The sequence below is a fragment of the Aphelocoma coerulescens genome, chromosome 1, assembly GCF_041296385.1.
Source record: "Aphelocoma coerulescens isolate FSJ_1873_10779 chromosome 1, UR_Acoe_1.0, whole genome shotgun sequence".
NCBI lineage: Eukaryota > Metazoa > Chordata > Aves > Passeriformes > Corvidae > Aphelocoma > Aphelocoma coerulescens.
Window position 1 is genome coordinate 119,724,605 of NC_091013.1, and position 21,013 is coordinate 119,745,617.

Genomic DNA, 21,013 nt, shown 5'->3' on the forward strand with positions numbered 1-21,013 from the left:
TGAACTGCCATTACTGCCAAAGCACCATGAGCTGTTCCTCCTTGGTTTAAGCCCCTTTATTGTCTATCCCTGCTCTCCATCCCACTGCTTCTCCAGCATGGAAAGCTGGACTCAGCTTGGTCTGGAAGGTGGCAGGCCTTTCCTGGGGGACATCCTTGGAGTTTTCTCCCAATTTTTCCCTCACTTTTCTGCATGAACCTCAGTGCAGCCACATCCTTGTTCTCTCCTCACTCCTTTCTTGGGTGAGTCCAGAGCTGTGATGGATACTGAAGTCCTGAGAGCAGCTGGATTCCCAGGGATCTGTGGCCAACCACCAATAACCAAAACTTCTTCCTTGTAGCTCCACCAGGCTGAAGATGCTTCTCCATCCCCCTGGGACCTCACCTGTCCATTGAAACAGCCCTGACTGTCCATCCAGCGTTTGCACAGCACGGGGTCAGGTCCCCCGGGCTGCTCCTCAGCACTGCAACAGCAGAAATAACCAGAGACCAACTGGAAATCTGTGCACCAGCTCCTGCCAGGGCTGCAAGACTCAGTGCACTCATTAGGGATTCAGGTAGGTTATTTCTGAACCTGAGCAGCTTCTTGTGTTTGTGTGATGCAGCATTTGAGATAATAAATCCTCGGGGAACAGGGCTGTGCTGCAGAATGCACCAGTGAGTGCCCAGGCTGGGGCTGGAGCAGCAGAGCTTGAATTATTTGGGTTTTTCCTGTTATTTGCAGAATTCAGCCTCATGTTACCCTGGATGAGAGAGAAGCTCTTGCAGTCATAATTAAATGTCACATACATTTAACAGAGTGTAAGTCTCTATTCCAAACTCCCTCTTCCATCTGGCTCCAGCACAGCTGAGATCAGGCTCTTCACAGCCTGGGAAATGATATTAGGGCAGTTTGTGTTTATCACAGCCATGACTGATGCCTGCAGTCAGCTTGTGATATAATGAAGGGAGTTCAGGCAGCACAATGGGGATGTATATTTAGAAGATGAAATAGGGCCTTGTGAGCCATTAAGTACCATAACATGACCACTGGGGAGTGTAAATAAGAAGTGGAACGTAAGGGTGGCTGAGTCACCGTGGCGGAGAGTTGCTCTCCACCCAAAAAAGCACCTGTCCCCTCCTGAGAGAGGAGAGCTGGGGTTGGATGACCCTGAACTGTGACCCCTCTCAGAGCAGTGCCTTCCATCCTGCAAGCTCCCAGACAGCTGGAATGAAGGGCTCTTTCATTTCACAGAGTCACAGAATCACGGGTGGGTCAGGCTGAAGGGCCCACAGGGGCTCACCTGGTCCCAGCTCCCTGCTCCAGCAGCGCCATCCCAGAGCACAGGGCACAGGATTGTGTCCAGAGGGTTCTGGAATATCTCCAGTGAGGGAGACTCCACAGCCTCTCTGGACAGCCTGTTCAGTGCCTGGGCACCACACAGGAAAGAAGTTCTCCCTCATGTGCAGGTGGAACTCCCTGGGCTCAGGCCCTGCCCGCTGCTCTGGTGCCATTGCTGGGCCCCGGAGCAGAGCCCGGGCCCTGCCCTGAGCCCTCCCTGCAGCCAGGGACACCCAGGGCTGAGGGCCCCTCTCAGCTGGGGCTCCTCTCGAGGCTGAGCAGCCCCGGCTCCCTCAGCCTGTGCTGGGCACGGAGCTGCTCCAGGCCCTTCCTCAGCTGCGCAGCCTCCGCCGGCCCCGCTCCAGGAGATCCCTGGCCCTGCTGTGCTCAGAGCCCAGAAGTGAGCACAACATCCTTGTTCAAAACGTGCAAGATCAGGTTTGCAATCAAGTTCAGCAGGGGCAGGTTTCTGACAGGAAATCACTGGGCTGTTGCTCACAGGTAGTGACAGAGCTCAGCTATCTCAAAGAATTCTGCTGTCTACCTTCCCACATGCCAATTTGTGTCTTCATTTCAGCTGTGATTCCCCTCTTGGAGCTGACAGCAGGTCTCACCATCTGGAGAGAGGTGTGCTTCTCCCTGGCTGAGCCTTCCAGCGTGGAGCTGCCGGAGGAGCATGAGGAAACATCACAAACTGGGAAACGTCAGGTGTTTGTTTCTCCACAGGCTGTTCTGGGATGCCTATAAATGAAAAATGTGCTCCAAAGTGACCTGAGAGCAAAGGGATGCTAAATATTGGGATCAATCCAGGCTGGGGGATGAGCAGATTGAGAGCAGCCCTGCCAAGAGGGATTTGGGGGTGTTGGTGGGTGAAAAACTGGACATGCTCCGTGGCCTGGGTTGATCCCCCAGCGTGGGCAGCAGGGGAGGGGGATTCTGCCCTTCTGCCCCCTCAGGTGAGACTCCACCTGCAGAGCTGCCCCAGCCCTGGGGCCAGCAGCAGGAGGATGTGGAGCTGCTGGAGAGAGTCCAGAGGAGGCCCCGAAGCTGCTCCAGGGCTGGAGCCCCTCTGCTCTGGAGCCAGGCTGGGAGAGCTGGGGGTGCTCACCTGGAGAGGAGAAGGCTCCAGGGAGAGCTCAGAGCCCCTTGCAGGGCCTAAAGGGGCTCCAGGAGAGCTGCAGAGGGACTGGGGACAAGGCATGGAGGGACAGGACAAGGGGGATTGGCTTGGACATCAGAGCTCATTGAACATGTGATGTTGACGTGAAATGGGCCATGGGCTCATCCAACAAGCGACATTTCACAGATATGTTTAATTTTGAAAAGTCGTTGAAAAATCCCCAGAGCAAAGTGTTCTTGTAAAGTTGAAATGGAGCAGGCTCATTTTCTCTTTTGGGACTTCTGCTGGGAGTTTTAATTTAAGTATGTAATAATAGTTTTAAAAGTCCCAAACCAGACCAGTCCTCTTTAAATCACAAACAGAACAAGATCATTTGGCTTCTGGACTGATTTTTGGAGATTATCTTGAACAGGAAAAACCACAGCTATATAGAAATTCAGAGATGTTTTTGTCCTCATCTGGGGCTGGGTATGACCCATGGGCTGGAGGGAACAGAGAGATTTTCCAGCATCAGCCATGATTTCCATGGTGTGGATTGCTGCTCGATTCACTGCAGATGAGTGAATTATCGGCAAAATATCTGTGTTCTTCTGCCTTTATTAAAGGCATCAAACAAGCAACTGGCACTGCTGAACTACTTTGTCAGGGAGAAGAAAACCTCCTAAGGCAGGAATATCGACAGTTTGTAAACTCTGTCCTGACCTTTCTCCTTCGCATAAACTTGGGGGCTGAGTCAGGACAATAAATCTGCTGCATCTCCTACAGGAAGGGAAATGATTACTCATCTCTCTGTGATGAAAGGGACTTTATCCTGAAGCCTGGCTGGTTGGTGATTTGCAGACCTTCCACAGAATGGGAGGGGATTTATGCAGCAGTAACATGGCCCTGCATGGGCATGCCACTATGGGGCACTTCTGTGTCTTCAGAAAGGCATCCAGATGTCTCTGCATTACTGCTGGCCATGGAGGGAAGGAAAAGATGCAGGAAAAAAGATCTTGGCTAAGGTCTAGAAATCACAGATGGGCTACAGGTGAGGCATGGAAATTGGAGAGCAAGGAAGGGATCAATCCAGAATAAGCAAACACAAGAGCAGACAAAGAGAAGAGAAGCAGAATCTCCATGGAGATTACCAATGCAGGTTAATGGAATAAAATATTTTTGCACTGTTTGGAAAGGTTCCTCCCAGGACCTTTGGAAGCAGCAGAAAACAGAAGATGTGCTCCCTCAGCCTGGCAGGGCTGGGGTTGGACATGAGGGCTCTTCCCAAGGAGCTCTTCCCACACCTTCCTGGAGCAGAGAGGCAGAAGTGGGGTTAATTCCCTCCTTGACAGCAAGAACCAAGAGCTTATTTATGATGGGCAGCAGCTTAGTGGAGCCATGTTTGAACAGCCCTATAAAGAGCAGAGTGGTTTGAAAGCCCTGAGTGAAAGCCAGTCAGGTTTTTATATTTTTTTAAAGCCTCATCAAGCTCTAAGCGGAGTTTGGCTTTGGTACATGGCAGATGGCTCAGGAGATGTTTCTCTGCTCTATACATAGTAATTTTTGACCTAAATCTACTTTTGCCTCTTCTACAGGAAGCATACGTATTTTTGCTGGTGTGGGAGATTTCCAGAGCAATTCCAGGATAGGTTTTTGGGGAAAGGAGTGGGGAAAGCCCACTGCCATCCCCTGGTAGGACAGCGACCCATCCCAGAGACCATGCCAGGTTCACTGCAGTCAGAACCAACAGCTCTGCCCTCTTGAGGATATGAATGCAGCTGGGCCAAATCCATTGCACCACTGGGACCTCTGTCTGCACCACCCCGAAGTTTTGGGAGCCATTCCTAGCTTGCAGCTCAAGGCTGTGGGAGCAACGTGGGCTTGGAATGCGGCTCATCAGAAGCAGAATCACGGAATGGTTTGGGGTAGAAAGGACCTTAAAGCCCATCCAGTGCCACCCCCTGCCACGGGCAGGGACATCTTCCACTGTCCCAGGGTGCTCCAAGCCCCGTCCAACCTGGCCTGGGACAATTCCTGAAGCGAAGCTGCCTTGCCCCTGCGTGTCACGATGTAGGTGACAGGTGTGTCATGATGGGAGAGAGCCTCTGCTCTGGCTACGGAGGAGCTCGGAACAGCACCTGACAAAATGTCTGCTGAAAACAGAGATGTGTAAGAAGAGGGTGAATCTTCAGTGCGGCTGCATCTGAGATGAGGCAATCCAGGATCTCAGCAGGACCCTGAAGCCTATTAAAATATAATGCCTCTGGTCTGCCAGCACTGCCCTGGTACCTCCAGCGCTTTTTTTTCCAGCACTGGTTGCTCATCCACAGTGCCAGGAGGAGCCGTAGAGGTGGGGCAGGATCAGAGGCGCAGATCTGTAGGGTTTATTTGAACCACCGGTCCCCAAACCCCAGAGCAGGGGGGCTTGCAGGCTCACCTGCAGTGCTCGTGGCAGGAGCTGAGGAGCCCTGGCTCAGCCTCACCTGCTTTGCAGCGGGCAGCTCCTTGCTGTTCCTCCGCAGGGTTTCATCGCCCTGCTCTCCCCGGGGCTTAGGGAAGCGAGGAAGAGGAACTGGAGCCATCAGGGATGCTGTAACACAGGAATCCTGTCAGAGTGCTAATGCGGCTGCATTAGCGCTAATGGGCACCGCCACCAGCGGGCTCTCGGGAGGAGGGAGCATGCCGAGCGTTGAATTCCACTAATGCTTCCTTAATCCAACCAGTCTTTAAAAGAGTAATGAAAAGAGCTCCTGTTTACAAATAACCAGGGCAGAGCAGGGGATCGTGGCCATCTCTGGGCTTTCTTGCTCTTTACCCAGAGAGAGAACAGCCCCAGGCTGTGGGCTCTGCCTTGCATCCTGTTACCAAATCCCACCCTCGGCACCAGGAATCACAAGTGTGTCCTGTAAAATAACCAGGTTGCCTAAGCTTGGTCTGAGGTACTGAAACAACATTTGCAAAGTGCAAATCCCGCTGTCGGTTACGTAACTGAATTATCCTTCCATATGCCAGACAGCAATTCTACAGTTAATTGATTTTAATCTAATCATTTGTAGCCAGTCACCAGTTTTAATCAAGCCTGCCCACCCCCAGCCCATCGTTTTGCATGAGCCATCTTTCCAGCAATTACTGGTTTTAATTATATGAAAGTCTGGTTATGTTTCATTAATTCTTGTCACATTACCACAGCCCTCCATTTCCACATCCAGAGTCCAGCCACCTCGGCATCATGATCCATTACAGCGGACAAACAGGAGCGTCCTCGCTCCAGCTTCATTAGATTTGGAATGCTAATCAGCAGGATTCAGAGGAGGCAAAACACGGGTACTCACCCCTTCTCCTCTCCCTCCTCTGCTCTCCACAGCCTGGCTCCAGCACTGGGCACCTGCTTCTGGCCTGGGAGCATCCAAACCAGGGCAGAGGCCCAAATATCTCAAAATGCTCCATTTCGCTTGAGGAAAAGTACTCGGGACCTCCCAGGGGAGGAGGAATATCCCTCACTACTCCAATTCCAAGACTTACCACCAACATGAAATGCATCTTGGGGGTGGGCAAAGGGAAAGGCACAAATCCTCGAGGTTACCATGTGCAAACAGAGCGAGAGTCCCTGTGCAACGGGGTGGGTGCTCTCCCCAGATGGAGGGTGATGGAGAGCAGGACCGGGGTGAGGAGGAGGAGGAGGTGGAAGAAGGGTGGGAACTGACCTCCAGCAGCATTTGGGAAGGCAAATTACATGTCATGCACCAGGCAGCACCTGCAAGAGCCTGGATTTGGTGCGAGGAGAAGTGACTGTAACTGGGATCAGTGGGATGTCCCTGGCTAACACTCAGGATGTGACCCGTGCCGGGGCAGGAGGCAGGAGGCATAAAATTCCTTCCATTCAGTTTGGCTGGCTCTGGAGGTGCAGAAATGGTGGCCCAACACAGGGGCCTTCCAACCTGAATCATTCCATGCTTCTGTGATGATTCCATGGCCCGAGCTGAGTGGGCAGGGTGTCCTCATCCTTAGGAAAAGATGGGTTTGGCAGGAAAAGAGCCGGATTTTTGAGTAAGTGTGAAGTTCAGAGGCTCATGGATATTTAGAGCTGTTGCTGGAGTGGAGATGTCTGCTCCAGCCTGAGCCCACATCCAGGGCCCAGCTTTAAAAGAGCTCAGTACCACTGGGTTACTGAAATGGGATTCCCCCAAAAGCAGGTGCTGGATCCCAGCTGCACGAGCAGCCAGGGCATGTGTAGGAAACCCCTGCCTCTCCTTTCTTCCACATAGCTCCATATTCCCTCTGGGATTTCCAGCAGGGACACAGCCTCACCGGGCACTGATGTGGGGCAGGTGTATCCCCAGGGATCAGAGCTGTCCCTGCTCCCGTGGGGGATCCCCTTCCTGCCCCCACCACTGCCCCCAGGAGTCAGTGATGCTGAGATGGAGAACAGGCATCTTCCCCACACCTGGGCTTGAGGGATGAGCCAAGGAGGATTTTGCCTCTGGAAACACTCTACCTACAGGCTGACCATTGGTCTGGGTGAGTCACCCCAGGCATGGGCTCTGGCTTGTTCCCACTTCAACAAATACCTAATAAAAATGAAAAATTGCTTCATATCTAGTTGGACAGAACAGGAAGCCCTGCTATTCACACCAGAAAGTGAATATTTCCTTTTCCTAGAGCATCTTTGTTGGAATCCACTTGCTGCAGCCTGTCTGGAGCTGGTGTGGGGGAAGGAGATGCCAGGGAGCCTCACGGGGTTGTCCCTGCGTCCTTCCTGCCACCCTTCTGCTGCTGCTGGGGGCGTGTGGGCCTGGAAGAGCCCTGGCCGTGGGGCTGGGGGTTTCTGTCCTGTTCTGTGTTTCTCAGGACACCCTCTCACCCCAAGGAGGGACAGAAACCCCCCACACCCAAAAGAGGCCAGAAAAGGGAGCCAATCACTCCAAATAGGATGTTGCACATAAATAATGGATGACCAGTGGAATGGGCTAACGAGGCTTTTATAGACACCTAATAAAGCAAACAGGAAAAGCCTTGTTCTGTCTGAGGTAACGCGGCCAGCCTGAGCGAGTAATCTTGGCTCTGGGGACCACTTTGTGTTTAATCCTCCCTTTCCCCATCCAGGTCAGTTTTATACAGGTATGAATTATTGAATCCAGCCAAATCTTCCCTGCACTCCTGCTAGCCATGGCCTCTGTGGCTGAGGCCTTGTGCTAACACTGGTAGGGCCCCAGCAGGAATGCTCTTGTGGGGGTTGTGTGTGTGTATACCTGAGCTAAAATGATCTGTATGACCACTGGAATGGTATCACCACCTTTGTGCTGGGGATTGTGTAGATGATCCGATTTAGCACCTCTCCATGTAATAGGAGCATTTTTTACACATTTATTATGCTGTAGATAAACACTGCATTAATTATTAATTTATAATTTCTAAGGTTGTCTCTCAGAGGGAAAAATGGAGAGTCCTGAGTCGAGTGTTGACATTGGAGGCAGAATCTGAGCCAAGGAAGAACTGGGAGATGGAGCAAGGTGAGGAGTACAGAAGCATTCTTCCCTCCCAGAGGGAGCTGTCCCCACATCCAAAGGAGAATGTCTGCCACGCCCGGGAAGATTCTGGTGGCCCAGAGAGGCTCCTCAGGATGGCTGGGAGTGACTCAGCCAGGGACAGATTGGGCAGGGCTTGGAACCTGCCCTGGTGGAGGTGTCCCTGCCCACAGCAGGGCGGAGTGGGATGAGCTTCCAGGTCGCTCCCCAGCCAGCCCAGCCTGCGATGATTTTGTGGCTTTGTGCTCAGCCCTGTGTTGATTTTGGAGGGTCCTGCCCAGGGAGCTGCTGCAGGTGTGGTGGGCCCTGACCAGGTACACGGAACACCACGTGCAGGGCAGCAATTGCCGGGGCCCGGTGGCTTTGAGGGACGGGAGAAAAGCCACCAGTGTCCTCCCCTGACTTGGTGACTGTCCTGGAGCCAGGTGAAGCCATTTCTAATGGGCACTGCCTGGAGCCGGTGAGCCTCTCCCGGCACGAGGATCCCACTGACCGCGTCCATCCCGGACCCCTGGACGGGAGGGCAGAGCCCGTGAGGAGCAGCGGGGCCCAGAGCCGTGTCCAGGGGAGGGATAGGTGGACAGCAGAGGGCTCTCGAGCCCTCAGCAAGAGCAGGGCCCGCCGGGGGGATGCTCGGAGTCCTGCCCACTTGTCTCAGAAACTCCCCGAGGAATTAAACATCATTTGGAGATAAAGAGGGGAAGAAAGAGAAAAAGAAAGTTGAAAAGTAGAAAGGGCAAAAGAAAGAGAAAAAGAAAAAAAAGAAAAAAAAGAAAAAAAAGAAAAAAAAGAAAAAAAAGAAAAAAAAAGAAAAGAAAAGAAAAAAGAAAAGAAAAGAAAAGAAAAGAAAAGAAAAGAAAAGAAAAGAAAAGAAAAGAAAAGAAAAGAAAAGAAAAGAAAAGAAAAGAAAAGAAAAAAGAAAAGAAAAGAAAAGAAAAGAAAAGAAAAGAAAAAAAAAGAAAAGAAAAGAAAAGAAAAGAAAAGAAAAGAAAAGAAAAGAAAAAAAGAAAAAAGAAAAGAAAAAGAAAAGAAAAGAAAAAAGAAAAGAAAAGAGAATGTGAAGAGAAAGAAAAGAATAAAGAAAAAAGAAGGAAAAGAAAAGAGAAAAGAAGACGAGAAAAAGAGAAATATGAAGGAAAAATAGGAAGAAAGAAGAAAAAGAAAGGAAGAAAGAAAAAAGAAGAAAAAGAAAAGGAAGAAAAGAGAAAGCTCTGTTTTCCCGTGCAGAGAACCTGTCTGCAGGGAGCCGTGCTGTGGTGATGGACTGCTGGGTCCTTCCCTTCCCACCCCAGGGATTTGTCATCGATCTGCCTTTGGCTCGAATCTGAGCAGGGGAAGGAGAAAAACCCCTCCGTCGGACGGGTTGGGAAGAACCCGGGAGGTTATTTTGGTGTTTCGAGTGGGAGTTGAAGGAGGATGCCAGACTGGGTTTTTCATCCTTCCCGTATTCTCCATTGGAATAAAAAAGCGTTTGCCTTCCTTCATGCAGGATAGATGCCCCAAAGAAGCAGTGCTGGGTTTCCTGTGCAGGGACTGGGAGGGATCCCTTCCCTGGGAGCTCCATTTCCTTGGGGTCATCCACTTCTCCCGTGGTCCTCACCTTTCCCGGGTGAAGGTCTCATCTCCAGATCCCCCCTCTGTGTCCCGCCTGTGTGATGAGGACAAGGAAACCTCTGCATTTCCCGAATGGCAGCGGTTAATTAGGAACCCCAGAGAGGGAAGTGGGGAGCCCAGGTGGGAATTTGGCACATTCCTGTGCAATGCTCGGGAATGCCTAACTGCCCCTTTAACCCACGGCACGGGCAGCCCCGAGGCTCTGCCGTGTTCTCAGTGCACATCCCAGTCCCAAAATAAAGCTGTTCCATGTGATGGGAGCACGTAGGTTCGGGTTCCTGCCATTTCCTGCGCCCAAACCCCTGCCCTGGCGGGGCGAGGGAGGGAGAAGCCGAGGGTTATCTCGGCCTTTGCAAAGTAGGGAAGGAAATTGCCAATAAGACCTTGCACCTTGGGATCAGTTGTGGATATTTGCCTTCCTCATTTATGTGTAAATAAGCCCTTTTCTCTCTGACACCAGGCAGGGGCTGTGAGTGTCTCCGGGCACAGAGCTCATCCTGCACCGAACTCAGAATGCGCAGATGGAGTTTTGGAGAACAAAGAGCTAATCCCGAGTGACCTGACATCATCCCCAGCATGGAGAACAAGGTGTTGAGCCGGGCTGCCGCTGAGCACACCTATTAAATGTGTCCTCTCCGCCATGAATTATGTATCTCTGCATTTCCATTTTCCCACTGCCGCTTGTTTGATGAAATTCTCCTCAGCTGATAAGGATTAAGCCACCTTCTCCAAAGCACAGCACTGAAGAGCCCTGTGCTAATAAACTGGGGTGAGTATGCTGCATTCCCGAGGTGTGCCCTGCAAGGTGCAGCATCGTCCCCTGGGGATGCAGCCAAGGCTGGGCATCCAGCTGGGAGAGGTTTGGCAGAGGTGAGGGGATTGTTGTACACAAGGTGAGGGGTGGGCTGCGGGCTGGCAAACCTCCCCCTGTGAGTTCCTCCTCTCAACACCAGTACCTGGTGCTGGCTGAGGGGCTCTGGAGAATCCAGACCCCCACCCAGCAGACACTTCAGGAGCAGCGAGGCTTCCCCAGGACGTGGGGAGCACAGGGGATGTTTAGCTGGCTGCTTTCTCTCCAAACCCTGTGGGTAGGAGGGAAGAGATTTACTCAGATATCACAACCCGAGATGCCGGCACCGGAGCAATCCCCATCTCTGTCTTCATCTTGCCTTTTGGCTTTTCCCTGGGGAGAACAGGCATCCCTACAAACCCATGGCTCTGCTTCGGACAGGAGCTAAGCCTGCCCCGGAAGCAGCACGAGACACAGCTCTGGCTGCAGCAGCTCAGAGGTTAAAGAGCTGAGGTGTCACCCATCCACTTGCAAGTACTGGTCAAACACAAAGAGCAGAGCACTGGAGGATCTGCTGCTCTCCTCGGTGACAGGAGCCAGGGAGGGTTTGTCCTGGTCAAACACTGTCGGGAGGGGGGGAAGGAGTGTGTGTCTCTGGCTTGGACACATTTCTGGAGGGCGTGGTGTCCAAAAATGGGCTCAAGGACAGCACAGTTGTCAGCCCTCAAGAGTTCCCCCTGGACACTCAGACCCTGCAAGGGCAGGAGCATTTCCATGGCAGATCCTACTACCAAGAGAGCTCTCCTCACAGAGACAGGAGAAACTAGGGTCAGAGCCGGGAAACAATAGCAAAAGAAAGCACTTTTTGTGGAAAAGGGTGATCCCTTGTGAAATCAAGAGACCGGGAGGGGTCTTGGGAGCCAAGCGTTAAGTCCGTGGTGTTAAAGCAGCAAGCGCGCGTCGCCTGTGGGGTGGAGGTGCTGTGCACTGGCACGGGTGGGTGCCCACCCACTCCTGCAAGGACTCATGCAGACTCCTCCTCCACGCTGGCAGCTTCCATCCCCAAAGCTGCCAACAGGCTTTCCCTTTGGATTTTTCCACAATGTTCAGTCTGCAGTGAAAGAAGAAGCCACCAGCTGCCACGAGGCTCTTACAGTGCAGAGAAACTGTGGGAAAGAGGGGAGAAGAAACAGCTAAATGACATCTCAGGCTTGACCTCCCCAGGCCCAGGAGGTGACGCTGCATCTCCTGCCTCCATATTCCCCTCAGAGCAGAGGTTCCCGATGAGCAGACAAAGCAGGCTCATACATCTGGAGGTGCGAGTGGAAGTGGGAATCTCTGGGAACAGCTACCTTGGCCACGTCCATGCCAGAGGGCACTTGCCCTCTGCAGGATGAATAGTTGTCCCTTCCTTGCTTCCCTCCAGCTTATCCCCTCCCAGCACACCCCCTCCCGTTGCCCCAGGCCTGTCTTGTTCTATGTCAGACTCTCCCTGATGTCATGGGACATGGCTCCTTGAGCAGCACAAGGCAAACAGGAGCACAGCGCCCGGCAGCCCGTCTGACAGGGAGGCAATATTTGCTCTGGTGTTTGTTTCCTGAGGGCAGGGAAGATGGATGGGAGAGCAGGCACGCTGCTGACGTGCCACCCTTGCCTTGCAAAGCCCATCTCTTTGCTCAGCGTGGGTGTGAGGACACATGGTTTGTGTGTAACCAGGGGCTGGTTACAGCAGAACCCTCCTCGCCCTGATCCCACCACTGCTGACCCAGCCAACATTTGAGGGTGTCATATCCCCTTAGGGTTATTTTCCTGCTGAAAATCAGATGACTGAGGCTGGATTTCTCTTAGCCAGGAGCCTTTTATTTCACTGGACTTGGTGCCCTGAGAGTGAGCTGCAAAAAGGGATGAGCAAGCAGAGTCAAGCACAAGAGGTCCTCCTAAATATCCTTTTCTTTCTGCTTAAACATTGGAGGCAAAAGTCCTTGCATGGTGTTCAGGAGTAACAAAAATCCCCAGAGCTCTCCCGCAGCCCTGTCCAGTGTGCTGTAAGTGGTTTTTTGGCTGTCCTTGCTCACACCTCCTCAGCCTCTGTGGATGCCTTCAGTTGCTGCAAAGCCCTGTCCTTGACCTCTCTGTGGAGTTTTCTCTTGGCTGCTGTTATTGGCGGACATTTCTTCCCCCTCCCTTTTATCAGAAAGCAGCATAACTGCTTCATGCCCTGTCTCTCAAGTTTCTTGTCTGTACTAGCTTGAGTCCACAAAGCAGATGGAGTCCATGCCTGCAGAGGTGTCAGGTGCAAGGTCACCAGCTTCATTCATACCAGTAACACCTGCATGGACACATTGCTCCTCTCATGCTCCTCAGAGGGCAAACAGTTAGGGATGGCAGTAGGAATCTTGCAGGGACATGTGGAGGCACTGACAAGTTTATACAATTACATGTGAATTTGTTAGTCATGAAACCACCAGCAGCCTGCTGCTCTCCACCAAAGTACAGGCAACTTTCCTTAATGAACACGCTAGAAGGGTGTGGGTTGGAGGTGACGTTAAAGCCCATTCCACTGCCACCCCTGCCATGGGCAGGGACGCCTCCCACTGTCCCAGCTTGCTCCAAGCCACATCCAGCCTGGCCTGGAACTCTTCCAGGAATGGGGCAGCCACAGCTTCTCTGGGAAACATTCTGTGGGAATGCTCTGTGTCTGGTGATGTCTCCACAGGACCTCTCCCCATGGGACAGCAGCATGAATGGGCTTCCTTTATCTCTGCTTCCTTTCCCCAGCAGTTTTTCAGTAAATCAGAGGAATCAGATGCTATCAGCACCTGCAACTCTTTTCTTTTTTGGAAGTGGCGCAGAAGCACATTGGTGACTTTGAGAGTGCTAGAAAAAAGGGAACAGGAGGTTATTAAATCTTCCTCTCAGCAGCGTCCATTCCAGTGTCCTCAGCCCTTTCCTGGCCCTGCAAAGAGAGGTGACACCCACTCCTTCCTCAGCCACATTGCACAGCCCTGCTTTGAGTTCCCTCCTCTCCTTCTGGAGGAGGAAGAGGTGGGTGTGTCATGGGAGAAGGGGAATCACTCCTTGGATGAGTTATTGAAGGGGAAATTTGGTCAGGCTTCCAGTCTGAGTGGTATTTTAGTTGCTGCCACAAAAAAGATCTCAGTGCTCCCTCAGCATCGCAGGTCTGAGTGTGATTACTGGGTCCAGAGAGCCCATACCTGGGTGTGCACAGGGTGAGCCTGCACTCCCTTGGATCATGCCCTTCCTAGAGGAACACGGGCTCCTTCTCTTCCACTTGCTCCTCAGCTGCTGCTCTGCAGACAGGAGTGGCTGCCCCATCCCACACTCAGACCTGACCTTCCCCTTCCTTTGCACTTCCCAGCTTCTTTTCCAGGAGTGCAGATCTGCCATCCATTAATTAACTCAGTACCTGACGGGTGTCAGCATCCTGAAGGGGTTCTGGAACAGCATTGAAAATGATGAAGGCTTGGGAGGCAGTGATTTATTGGCGGAAGATTAAAGGAGTTAAATATGAAAAGCTCAAGTGAATGATGGCAAAGGAGAACCTGAAGCCTGTGCAGAGTGGTTTGAAGGGTATGAACACCCAAAAAGAAGTGGTGGCATTGCTGAGATGGGGAATTTCAGCAAAAGCCCTTAGGAAAGCTCAGGGCAAGCAAAGGGAATTGCGCTTTGCCAGCCTGAAGTTATCAGGGTCCACACTTCCAAATTCACTCCTCTAATTTAAAGGCAGTGAAGGATTATTGGCTGTAGTAAAGCAGAGACATTATTAGAAGGGCAGAAACTCAGTTTCTCCTTCCTTTTCCCCTCAGTGCCTCGAGTTTCTCTGTGCTCAGCATTGCTGCATCCCCCTGAACCCCAGGGACCCCTCAGGACCTCCGAGACTTGTCCTGGTGCCAGCACAGATTGGGAATGCCAGGCACAGGCATGGAGATGGTGCTGTCAGAGACTTGCTTGATCAGAACCTTCAATTGGTTCATGCTGGCCAGGTGCTGCCTCTGCAGAGCGGTGCAGGAAAGCCGTAAGTTATCCAGGCTGGAAAAAACCCCTCCCTGTGAGGGTGCTGAGGCACTGAGAAAGGGTTCTCAGAGAGAAGCTGTGGCTGCCCCATCCCAGGGGGTGTTTAAGGCCAGGTTAGACGGGGCACCCTGGGATAGTGGAAGGTGTCCCTGCCCACGGCAGAGGTGGCCTTTAGGGTCCCTCCCAAACCCCCACCTGTGATTCTCTGAAAAAGCCTCTCCAGCAGGGCTGTTCACAGAAAGATCCATGCGAAGGAGTTATGGATGGGCTGTGCTTCTTTCCGCCAGGGATCCTGGTTTCCTGCCTGGCAGAAATGCTCATTCCCAGCAGCAGTGGCTGCCCTGCCTCGCCCAGTTCCCCCTGTGCCTCAGTGGGCTGCAGAACGTTCAATGACAACACTGCTAATGAGATCCTCGGTGTCAGTGGGTGTGGCTGAGGTCACTGCCAGACTCCCCCAGTGGCTGTGCAATTAAGCATCCTGCTCTTCTCCCTCACTCTTGCACACAGCCGAGACAATTCCCCCAAACTTCCAAAAGGTTAAAAAAAAGTGTTGAAGTCTTTCTCGTTTTTAATCTTTTTTTTTTTCTTTAAAGCATTTGTACCTTTTAAACCAAGCTAATTATACTTTTTTTTTTTAAGAGACAGCATTTTATCAATATAGACAGCTGGGAGTGGGACACCAATTAAAGTCAGGGAGAGAGCTACAGCTGTAGCAGAAGACTTGGGGTTTTTTTTCCAAAATTATGACATCAACTTAATTGCAACTTGCCAATCCATTTTCCCCCCAATTAATCTAAAGTGCTCTATTCTTAGGAGCATTTTGGAGCTGCGATAAAGCAAGTCAATAACCTGTTTGCTGACCCGCTGCTAATGACTTTTTTAGTTTTATCTCTATTTTTATTGGTGGTAGACACAGGCAAAACCTGCTTAGGAAGTTGTGAGCAAAGTTGTGCTGTGCCTTTTGCAGCAGGGCCATCTGGTTTAGCTTCGGATGTGGAGAAAAAGAGTGGCTGGGATGACTCCAAACTGAGATGTTAGCTGCAAAAAAAAAGGAAGCAGAGCAATGAACGCTGGCAAAAAGATGCCAGCTGGGCAGGTGACCCCTCTCCATCCAACTCGCAGCAGGACTTTGCTGTGGGGCTCTTTAATCTGTGGTGTTGGAGCAAGCCTGGGGAATTTCCAAATTTCCAACAGGAGGAAGAGGGATGTGGTGCAGGCAGCGGGCAAAGAGCCAAGCAGGAGCCTGGGGCATGTCCCTCAGCAGCTGGTGATCTCTGCTGGGTCAGAAGGCAGCTGCTGACACCCTGCACCTCTCCTGCCTGAACCTTCACAGCTCTGTCCTGCCCTGGAGCTCAGATTCCCCAAAGCCTTCCCCACCCCTCATTTCCCACAGCTCCATCCTCTGTCCAAGCTCCTGCTCCATGCCAGGACACCCCAGGCTCCTCCCTTGCCCTGCCCCGTGGCCATGGCTGGGGCCAGAGGTGTCTCATGGGTGAAGCAGGCATGAGGCCCTGTCCCAAAACACTCTGCTGTCTGCCCCATTCCCTGCCCTTCAGCCCCTTGGATTTCCTCAAGGAAATCCCTCCTCCAGAGAGCATTTCCATTGCTTGTAGCTTCCAGCTGCTGTCCTTTCCCAAAGCACCCTGAGAGGGATCCCTGGAGCAGCAGGAGGGACACGGGGAGGTCTCAGTGCTGCAATTCCTTTGGGGTTGCTGAATGCTCACAGGCTTCCCAGGAGTGCAACCTGCAATTAGCTTAATTGCTGGCTCTCCTCAGCCTGTGCCAGCCAGGTCTTCTCCAAATAACCCTAGGATATTTGGGGTTGGAACAGACCCACAGGGAGCAGCGAGTGCCGCTCCTGGCCCTGCACAGGACACCCCAACAGTCCCCCCCCAGGCCTGGGAGCGTTGTCCAAACCCTTTGTGAGCTCCTGAACTCCAGCTCAAGGATCATTTGAGATCCCCTCCTATCAGGCATTCTCTGTCCTCACTGAGAAGCACGGGGAGCAGCTCAGCAGCCTCTTAACCTTTGCTGCCATAATCTCCACAGCCAGGGCTGCTTTCATCTCTCACGCTCACATGTGCTTCTCCAGCTCCTGAATCATTCCCATAACTCTTGCCCGCAGCCTCTCCCATTTATCTCTCTCTTCTTTTACAGCCTGGGTGCAGGAGCAGATCCATCATTTCAGAATTACTTTCCAGCTGACAGAACCTCCCGGCTCCAGGGCAGCTTCTTCCCCTGAGCACCTCCCCCAGAGCGGGGTCCCCCCAAAGTGCGGGGTGTTCAGCCCCTGGCTGCTCACAGCAAACAGGGACAGGCCAGTTTGGGTGTCCGGGGGGTGTGAGGCCAGATTAGCCAAAAGCAAGGCTGGGAAGGACCGGGAGAGCTCAGTTTCACACCAGGATGGGTGCACTGCACCCCTCAAACCAGCACCAGTTTGGCTCTAAAGGATGTGAAGGCTCCAGCTGTGTGTGAGCCAAAAATTCCTCCAGGAAGCCCCCGAAGCAGGAGTGGCCCCACAGGCATCGAGGTGCGTGAGCTTGGAACACGGAGCATGTGAATAACACAGGGATCCAGTGGCTTTTCCAGGACTCGTTCACCAAGGAATAAAGGCAGTGTCAGTAGCAGGAGTCTCATGCTACACTGAATGCAGTTGGTCCACAATCCAGCTGCTTTATTCCATAAATGTGATGGCCTGGGGAGCCTTCCTGGAGCTCTCCCTGCTCTGCAGTGTGGCTGCGTGGTGGGATCGCCCCTGGAGCCGGGCCATCTCTCAGGGCTTGAGATTCCTTACACAGGACTAAGAGATCCTTCCTTGCCCAGGGGGGAGAGACCCTCTGTGCTCAACAGATCCTTGCTGAGGCTCTGAATTAACACTAATTATCTCCCTGTAGTTATTTCATTCGGACAGAAATCCCTGTCCAAGCCTGAGACCAAGACTGGAGCAGACCACAGCTCAGCTCCATCAGGAGTCCAGGCAGTGAGGGGCTCCACTCAGCAGGGGGGTCTGTCTTACCCTTTTGTGCCTTCAGCCTCTGGGCAAATCCTTCTAAATCGATTCTAACTTGATTTTCCTCTGTGTGTTCCACCCCTGTTGGGCAGTGATAGCGGACCTTGCCACTGAGCTTTGTTCAGCTGCATTTTTCTTAAGCTTATATTAAAACCACTTTTGCCAATACCTTTGATGGGGATCCTTTCAGGGACCCTGAGCTGCTCATTCACGACAGACTGTGCCCACAAAGGGTCGGTGCAGTGAAACCCCTCCCTCCCTCCCCACTCAGCCCCGGGCTGTGCCCTGCCGGTGGCTGTAAATGCTGTCCCAGCCTGGCTGTCCCCTGCTGTAATTTCAGGCCATGACTTGCTGCTGCCCCTGGAAGCTCCCCCTTTGCAATGACCTTTTGCATAATTGATCACTGTTATTGTCTCCTCTCCCCGTCCTCCCTCCAGATTAAATGACACCGATTGCTTCCCAGTAGCTCATGTTTTCCTGGCCTCTGATTATCCTCCCTGCTGTCACATGAGCTCCCTTTGGGCTGTCCTTGGAGCAAGATGCTGAAACTGGACCCAGCCGTGCAGCCTTGGGCTGTAAGGGGAGAAGAGGCACAGTGCCTCTGTTGCTGTCCCCTCCTCTGTGTCAGCCCTGCAGAGATCACCCAGAGGTCTGGGCACGCCTGGAGAGGGCAAATAAAGCTGGATTCCCTCTCTGGGCAACCTGTGCCAGGGCCTCCCCACCCTCAGCGTAAAACCCCCTTATACTGGGTGTGAATCTTCCCTCTTTTAGTTTACAGCCCTCCCCCCTTGTCCTCTCGCTGCAGGACCTACTGAAATGTCCATCTCTCTTAAACCCCTTTAGGTGTTGAAAGGCCTGGAGGATGCTGCTTCTGGAGTTGTGCTGTTTCCCAGAAGGATCACGGAGGAGTGGGTCTCCAAAGCCAGCCTCGCTCAGGGAGCCGTGGTGGCAGCCCAGAAATTCCTGGGGACACTGCTGTCACAGAAGGTAAGGCTGAGGATGTGTGACAAGAGGAAGAAAATGAAGATGCTCTCGAGCTTTCCAAAAGTGCGATGCACCATTTGTCTGTGCCAGAAGCCCTCACATTTGTCAAAGCTTAAAGAGAGACAGACATAAGTGAGCCGGGGAAAAAACCCATCAGTGGGAAGCAATTGGGAGTTGTAGGAACGAAGCAGCTCAATTTGACTCTCTGTTCACAAAAGAAATCTCTAGAAATCACCAGACCCCAGTTTTTCTGGTGATGATTCTCTAAATGAATGAGTCTGGAAGTTTTATGAGCCCCAGTGCTGCAGGTTACTGGGGAGCTGTTTGACATGAAAACCATACCATGTATTTGAAGGTTTCTTAAAGGGAAGAAAAAAAAAAAAAGCTGTTTACAAAGTGCCCCAAATTTTACACTCTTCAGGCTGTTTTTTGCTCAAGGCAAAGATTTCTCAGGGTCAAAATTTCCACCCAGGCGAAGCTTTTGTGGTGCACTAACAATATATTAAAAGCCCCTGTATCAGTCAGGGGGAGGCAGCCTCTCAGGAGTCTCCTGAGGATTTTGGCTCTAGCTGAAACTGTGCATTTACTTGTGGAAATCCCCAGTGCAAGAGCTGACCTGCCCCACCACGGCCCAGTGCCCAAACACCAACTCCCTGCAAACCTCTGCTGCACCAGGATTTCTCCTTCTGCTCTCTTTCCACTAACCCATAGCAGAGATACTATTTTCATTCAGATGGGACTTGCCCAGAGCTGGCTGGAGACAACAGCCAGGACAGCAATCAAAGCAGGAGGAAATGGAGCAGTTTTATTCCTGCAGTGTCACCAAACCTCCAACTTCCACCTGGGAGCAGTGAGGTCAGTGCTAAGGAGTTACTACAAAGACAAAAAAGTCACCTGAGCTGGAAAAACTCTGCACAGGGTGGAGGATTTACCTAAACCAGGCTCACCCTTGCAGCCTTTAAGCATCCTATCCATTCCTATCCACACCCCTCCAAGCAGGACAGAGCCAGGCTCCTTCATTTGGAAATGAAGGAAATGATGGCCAAGAGGACAGCAAAGTCTGAGAAGAGTGCACATATCCTGTGCTGACTGTGCTCTTCAACCACTCTGCTCCCCTTGCTTTGCACACCTGGGCTGGCAAAAGGCGTCATGGGAGGGAATAACATCTCAGGAAGGAATTGCCCCTCCAAGAAGGGAATCTTTCCCCATTCCTCTTGTTCTTTTCTCTGTGCTTGTCATCTCCCTGAGATGAACATTTTGGATTTCCCCCGGAGCCCCTTGCAGACGTCAGGAATACCCCTGGAAGATAGCTTGGAGAGGGACAACCACCCCCATCCCAGAGGGGCCTGAGGTGCACAGAGATGTCTCCCTGACCTTGGCAGGAGCTGCAGAGGCAGGAGGCACCCCTGGGACTCAGAGGGTACAGCTCGTGGCTTTTTGGAGCACGGCCTTCCTGGCAGTGCAGCCACCAAAGTTCTAACGAAAGGTTTTCCTATTTCCCTGGTGCGTTATTTCAACAACAAAAAAAAGCAATTTCCCAGTCGGTTTTAGTTCTTTTTGATATGCTGCCTTTATCTTTGGCGCTTTGTGGTGCTAAATAGCTGCTGCATTTCACACCAGGAGAGCACAAATCCCTGTATTTCTGCCCCAAAAGGGCAGAAATAAACATGGATGTAGTCACAAGTGAAACCACTCATTCTATTTTTGTCTCCCTTATCTCTGGTACTCCAACAAGATTTCTCCCAAGTCTTTCTTCTCCTTGATCTTGCGTTTTTCTGTTCCCATCATCTTCTTATCCTCTTTTCTTCCTTCCCTGGGTTTCTGGAGTCTCTGCCTTTCATGCACAAAGCCGGCAGCTCTCTTTAATCAAACACAGCAATTAAGAAACTCTCAATTACAAGTGTCACCCATGTCATGATTTATTCCTGGCTTCAGGACTCTGAGTTCACTTATTATTGCTGTGTGTGGAGAAGTCTGAGGGGAATGAAGTGCAGGGAACTGGATCCCAGATGCCCCCAGGTGCAGCATCCCTGCCCACAGCAGCCCCAAATCGTTATGGAACACAGCAGCTGAGACGTTTTTGTGCGATTGGGAAGGAGGTGGTTCCCAGAGGAGCCAGCACTAACAGGCACACAGGGCACATCAGAAGCAGCTCATTTCTTCTTCTTTTTCTATTTTCCCCCCTCAGGAATTAGGAATCCTACATTTCGCTTCTTCCCTTTGTGCAAGAGAAACATGGAAGTGGAATTATCATTTTTTAATCTCAGAATTAAAGCCCCAGAGCTCTGTCTGCACTAAACCACAGCCCCGAGGAGGTTCTGAGCAGCCACAGCACTTTGGTCATTCCCTGAACCCAGGGTGAGGGCTGCTCACCGGTGAAATTTGGGGAAGGAAGGGGAAAGGGAGACCACTGGACTTCTGGCTGTGTTATGTGAGGGAAAAGGTCCTTTTCCCCTTCATAGGAGACACGCACACATTTAGACCATCCCTTACAAATCGGCCCCTTCTCAGGGGCTGCGCCCAGCATGCTTTTATTTGCATTTTGTGCCTCTGTACAAGAAAGGATCAAGAGGCCACCAAGAAATGCCAGCAGAGGGGACAGAGTATTCTCCTGTCACAGTGCTCTCTTTGGGCAT

General features: G+C 51.9%; 1 long non-coding RNA gene across 1 annotated transcript; it reads left to right on the forward strand.

Moving 5' to 3' along the window:
* Window positions 1-346: 346 nt before the first annotated feature.
* Window positions 347-10,190, forward strand: LOC138120091 (uncharacterized). Its single transcript, XR_011155735.1, has 4 exons — window positions 347-556; window positions 1,898-2,028; window positions 7,836-7,929; window positions 10,019-10,190. It is a non-coding gene; the product is annotated as an uncharacterized lncRNA (long non-coding RNA).
* Window positions 10,191-21,013: the final 10,823 nt, after the last annotated feature.